Source organism: Polistes canadensis, unplaced genomic scaffold (genome assembly GCF_001313835.1).
Source record: "Polistes canadensis isolate GaletaPanama2010 unplaced genomic scaffold, ASM131383v1 scaffold_6, whole genome shotgun sequence".
Classification (NCBI taxonomy): domain Eukaryota; kingdom Metazoa; phylum Arthropoda; class Insecta; order Hymenoptera; family Vespidae; genus Polistes; species Polistes canadensis.
The window spans coordinates 605,349-611,795 of NW_014569553.1; positions in this window are offsets into that span (position 1 = coordinate 605,349).

Consider the following 6,447-nt stretch of genomic DNA (forward strand, 5'->3'; position numbering starts at 1 on the left):
CGTTCTGGCCTACATTTCCACCGCAAATTGCTTCGTCAGACTTTTCATACTACGAGACCAACCGACAAAGTCCTTTCTTCTTCTATCATTTTTTTTTTTTTTTTTTTTTTTTTTTTTTTTTTTTTTTTATTTTACTTTTATTCCTTCCTCTATTTTATTTCTCGATACGCAAATCGAATCTTTGAATGATCGAAAAAGGGATGGTGGAAAGGGGGTGGGGTGGGGTGGGGTGGTTGGTTGATGGATGTGGCACGCATCGGTAATTTATTCTTCTTCTGATTCCATTTTTTGTTTTTTTTTTTCTTTTTTGTTCTCCTTATTGTTTTTGTACTTTCATTTTAGGTTTGGTACGATAATGCACTGGTAATAATGACACCACAATAATAGGGTTGTGGTGGTGGTGATGATGGGGGGGAAGAACGAACGTGAAACTATGCATCATCGAAATATCTTTATATTGAGATGAAAATTGTTTCCAATACGAGAGAGATAGAAAGATAATAATATATATATTATATATATAACATATATATATATATTATTATGTATGTAATAAGGAAACAATGTTTTCGATTATACGCGTATTTGTATATAACAGTATAATTATTCGTATTAATCATTATATCGCATTAAACGTTATCTTAACAGTATATCTAATTATTCTCTTAAAGCTTTCCCGTTCAGTAGTTAACATCGGTCGAGAGACCCTTATCTGTTTTAATTAGTATCCTCGTGTAGATTCTTATCAGTGAATTTGAAGATCTCAATCGCGTTAACGCGGACGTATTACTGAATTCGTCAGTAGATTTTTATTTCTTTTATTTTCTTTCTCGAGATTAAAAAACGGTAAGAAAAAGAAATAGGAATTAAAGAGATAAGAGAAAGACAGAAAAATGAATGAATGAATGAATGAATGAATACGAGAGAGAAAGTAAGTAGTAATACGAACGAGTATAAAAGAAAAAAAAAATCATGCTAAAGGTGTGAATGAAAGAGGGAAAGAGAGAAAATAAAAATGAATGAAAATTAAAGCAGGAAAAAAAATAATATTGTTTTACCCCCATATAATTATTATTATAATAGATTGAAAAGAAAAATTATTCTACATATATTATAGATAGATATTTAGATATTTCAAATATCAATCCTAACTTAACATCATATTTTTTTTATATTTAAAAAAATATAATAATAATATAAAAATAATATAAAATGGAGAGAGAGAGAGATAAAAACGAAAGAACAATACGTAAACAAATAATACGTAGACGAACCCTTCGTAAAATACAATATAATAATACAAAAATAATTTAAAAAAAAAAAAAAAAGAATATTCCAACGAAATCATATTAAAATTCATTCCACTTGAAAAAAATCATACAATTCCAAAAATCTAAAAATACGTACACGTACTTCAAAAATACAATAATAAACGCAGAATAAAACACATAATAAAATTTTCATCGATACAACACACAAGAGGGAACGTTGATGAATCTTTAATCCCGATCTTGTTTTTGCCAAAGTGTCCCACCATCGAACAGTTCTTGTAATTAACGAAGCGTGTCTAATGACGTGGCCAATGGGGAACGGACTAAACGACACGATTTTCGCCCACGCTAGCTGGCTTAACCGACACAGGGAATGAAAAGGATCGATCTATCTCGATATCTTTCGAGAACGTAATTACGTCGGCGTGTCGTGCATACGACATACTACACGTACATACATACATACATACACATACATAGATACGTGTATATATATACAAACATATATATACAAACATACAACATGCATACAACTTACAGACGTTCTATACGTATATACATTACATATATATACACATATATACTTTCATTACACATATACATATCACATTACATTCATAGATGAGGATACATGCAACATTAGCTTACAATGTACCATTGTCGAGTGTTTCCAAGCGATAACACTCGATCGATTTCGTTCAATGTCTATGGGATTATACTTACGGGAGACGTGTCAGCATCATCCTTCCTTTACCCCCTTTCTCTCCACCCTCCTAAAATCCTCCCACCCCCTACGCCCTTCACCTTCTCACAGTTTCTTTCTTTTTCTTTTTTCTTTTTCTTTCTTTTACTTCGTTTCTTCATTGTACAGTTTATTTGACCTTCTAACAGTGGATCGTGAAATAGTGATATGCATTTAGAAGGTATAATAAATGTCAGTGGTGCTCATTAAATATCATTATTTCTAATACGTGTTTTAATTATTCTTTTTTGTTTTCTTTTTATATATATATATTTAAATTATTCGAAATGTATGTCACAGGATGGCGATAGTTAAAAAATAATTTCAATTTAATTCGATTGAAAATTGTTCATTGTTTATTTTATATAGATATCTTATAACATTAAATTGTTATTTAGATAAATAATACTGCATGGTATGTGATTACCACTGGTATATAAAAAATATGTGTGTCCTGGGTATATATGTGATATGAATTGTATAGTTGATCGAAGTTGGTTTGTTTAAGCTTTTGACGTTTTACCGATGTGTATGATCGACACGCAAGGTTACGCCCACGCATAATGTGCACAAGACTTCATGCGAGTTGTATTACTAAGCTGGTCTTATCAGGGTTGTAACACGGTAAGCGTGGTAAAAGGAAAGAGATAAAAAAAAAAAGAAACAAAACAAAAGAGGAAAAAAGAATAAAAAGGAGAAGGGTGGTGAATAGGAGGGAGAAATAAAACAATGAACGTGTGCGTGTAAATATGTTTTTGTTGTATATACGAGAACATGTTAATAGATTTTTCTTTCTCTTTTTATATTTATCCCCGTTGTTTCAATCTGTTTTTTCTTTTTTTTTTCTATTTACCTTTCGAAAGCTCGATCATTCCGCTTAATCGTATTTTTTTGTTGTATTGTTTTGTTTCTTGTTTTTTTTACAAGAGAGATGTCTCAATGTTTCGCGAAGAAACGCGAACGAATGTATAATAATACTTTTCGAAATGTAAATTTAACTTTTGAATCGGAACGATCCCTTATCGTATACGGTAACTCGAAACGAGCAGTCAAGATTTTCTTCTTCTTCTTCTTCTTTTCCTTTTTATTTCTTTTATTTTTTTCTTCTCTTTTCTCTCTCTTCTCCTCACGCGATTTCACAGCTGTCGTTCTCTTTCGAGAACCAGGAAGAAACGGGTTTACCAATTTCTCGTTCGTTTCCTTTTAGATCCTTCCTACTTGATCATTTGCTATATTCTGTTACGTTATTATATCTGTATTATGTATGCGAGAGAAAGAAATTTGAAATATATTAGACATTTAATAAAATTATATCTATGTTCTATTTTAATGAAAACTATATTAAAAGATAATTTTTCATATGTGTTTCAAATATCTCTTCTTTCATTAATATTATTATTAATTAATTGATTAAGTTAATCACTGTATACAAAAAAGAAATATTGAAATACTGTGTTGGAATATTGTACAATATACATTAATAATAATGTACAATAATATAATACAATTTACTTGTGTTCTTATTTGTTTTACGATATACTAAATATTTATACTATAATACACTAAATAAGAATTTATTAAATATTTTCTATTAAAAAAGAACATTCAGAAAATTATTAAATTTATGTAACAATTATAGAGAAAAAAATGTTATCTAACAGATTTTTATATCAAATCGAATATATAATAATTATAAATAAAAATTGTAAATTATATATATATATATATTGAAACACGAAATAAAATCTTTTCGATATTTACGAAGAAAGAAAATAAAAAAAAAAAAAAAGAAAAAAAATAACATCGTACGAGTGAAAATTATAAGATCGTTGCACAATATATAATTATCCCGTCGTATAATCGTTACGCAATATTAGCAATATTATTATTCGTAACCTACTGACCTATCGTAGAAGAAGTAGAAGAGAGAAAACTCGATATTATTATACCTGGTGTAATACTTTCCAACAGGTGAAATCGATTCTATCTAATCGTCAATTCTCGATCTGTCCAATCGACGAATATTCGTTCATTGTAAATATTTTTATGAATTTTTATTTTTCGAACATCCATCCGGAACGATTTCCGGCATTAAACGTCTATTGTCAGATGATTCGCGATTTGTGTCTCTGTGTGTGTGTCTGTGTGTGTGTGTTTGTGTGTATACCTTTGGACAAGGAAAATAATAAGCAAGGTGTTTCGATAAAGAAGAATCGATGCACAGCAGGGTGCACCTTTCGATAATCCTTCTTTCGTTCGAGAGCTTTGCCAATCCCATTGATGCAAATTTTAATACGAATATATTCCAGACGTTTGTGTTAATTTTTATTAATATTTTTTTTTCTTATTAATATTATTATTATTTTATATTTTCATGCCATGTTACGCTTATGAAAAAACAATGTTATTATATTCTCGATTCTTTTGAAAAGGCAGGGTAATAAACGTTGCAGCATTTGCTCGTCAAATCATTTCTATATGCTTACACGTCGATGTATTTTTTATCGTCGTTTATATCGTACTTACATTTTCTCCTTTTTTTTTTTTTAAATCCCTAAATACACGTTGTATGACGGTAATAGAATTTATTGTTGTTTAATACGAAATTAAACTTTAAACGTAATCGTATTTGATATATATATATATATTTTTCTATTACAATGTATTATAAAATTGTCTCATATATTTTAACATAAAATAAATTAAGTAATATTTTCTCATTTAAAATATTTAATCGATACAAAATGATTTAAACACATTTCTATGTCTAAATATTTGTCTTCCTTACTTTGTGTCGTGGGAAGAGAAAATTCTTTTCTTCCCCCCTCCCCTGCCTCCCTCCCTCCCTCCACCCCTAAGGAAAAGACAGAGAAGATTTTGTCATTATATTTGAATGAAAACGTTTCATAATGCGTGTAGTTAAAACCACGATGATTATTACCCATCGACCTTTTTAGATACCATGGTTATTACCGAGTTAGAAAATCGTCCTATCGTTCGCGTAACCTTTCCCTCGATATTTCACTCTCTATGGCTCCTGTCAACTTCAACGTTATGGGTTTTATGTGTATACGGTTCCTAGCCTCGTTAGACTCACTTAACTGTTTCTCTTGTATTATGGATCTTAAGTCTGGGAAAATCTAACAAGATTCATTTTATTCGTGTATTACGTATTCTATTATCTTCTCGTTTCATTATTTTCACGTCGAATGGTACTATAACGAAGAATAATAAATATAATATTTATTATGAAGAAGAGAAAGAGAGAGAGAAAGATAATTTTAGATTAAATTTTATAAAAGGATAGAAAGAAAAAGAAAAAGAGGAGAAGCATAGAAGAGTGAAATAAAATTCATCTCGTATAATATATATAATAATCTAATAATTTAATATAAAAAGTGTGTTACCAACAATAACAAAAAAAGACACTTCAGAAATTTCATTTCGCGTCAGTTACACACGTACTATTATTTGTCTCTCTCTTCAATTTTTTATAAATTAACTACAAAAATTATTCTTATATTATATTACATCTCACATATTATCGTATAAATAATATCATATAGAAAATAAGTGTGTGGTGTTGTGTTTTTGAAAAAAAGGGAGCAAAAAAAAGATATCAAAAAGGTGTTAAAAACAAAATTAAAAATCACATAAAATATAAAAAAATAAAATACCAATCGCAGAAAAAGATGTGCGAGAGATGACGTCTAACGTGTGTGAGACGTGGTAGGTGTGTCAGAGTTTAACATACGTTGCATATAACCCGGTGACATCGGGTTGTACTCATTCAGAATGGCACTTTAATTTGCAGGTCGGTTGTAAAACTGACCGAATATATATATACACATATACATATATATATTCGCACGTTTTCGTTTGTTAACTGTCATACCTACTACAAATGAACAACCCTACCACATGTGATACGTGTGTGTTTATATGTAACATACTTATTTACTTACATATTTACACGTAAACACACACACACACAAACATATATATAATACAAGATTTTTGTAAGATGACGATGGTGATGGGTAGTGTGGTAAGTGATGGTTATTAACCGGGCAACTACAAAAGTGGCACTTCCATTTCGGCTCGAGGCTGTAAAACTTCGAACGAAGGGTTGATATGCGGCTTCCCGCCAAGGTCTGATAATTGTTCCTACACAGTTAACCCGAGACTTGTGGTTTATAATGAGACACACAGAGATACCGAAACCCTTTTTTTTGTTTTTTTTTTTTTTTATCCCTAACCTTCCATTCTTTCCATTCGCGATTATTTCTTTTTGTCGGTCTCTCATATTCGTCGAACCAGACAACCATACTTTTTAGACCTATGACCGAATGACGTCACTCACCAAATTGCTTATACCAAATTATTCTTAAACGCTTGTCCTCTTAGGCTTCCCTTTTTTTTTACAAAAAAAAA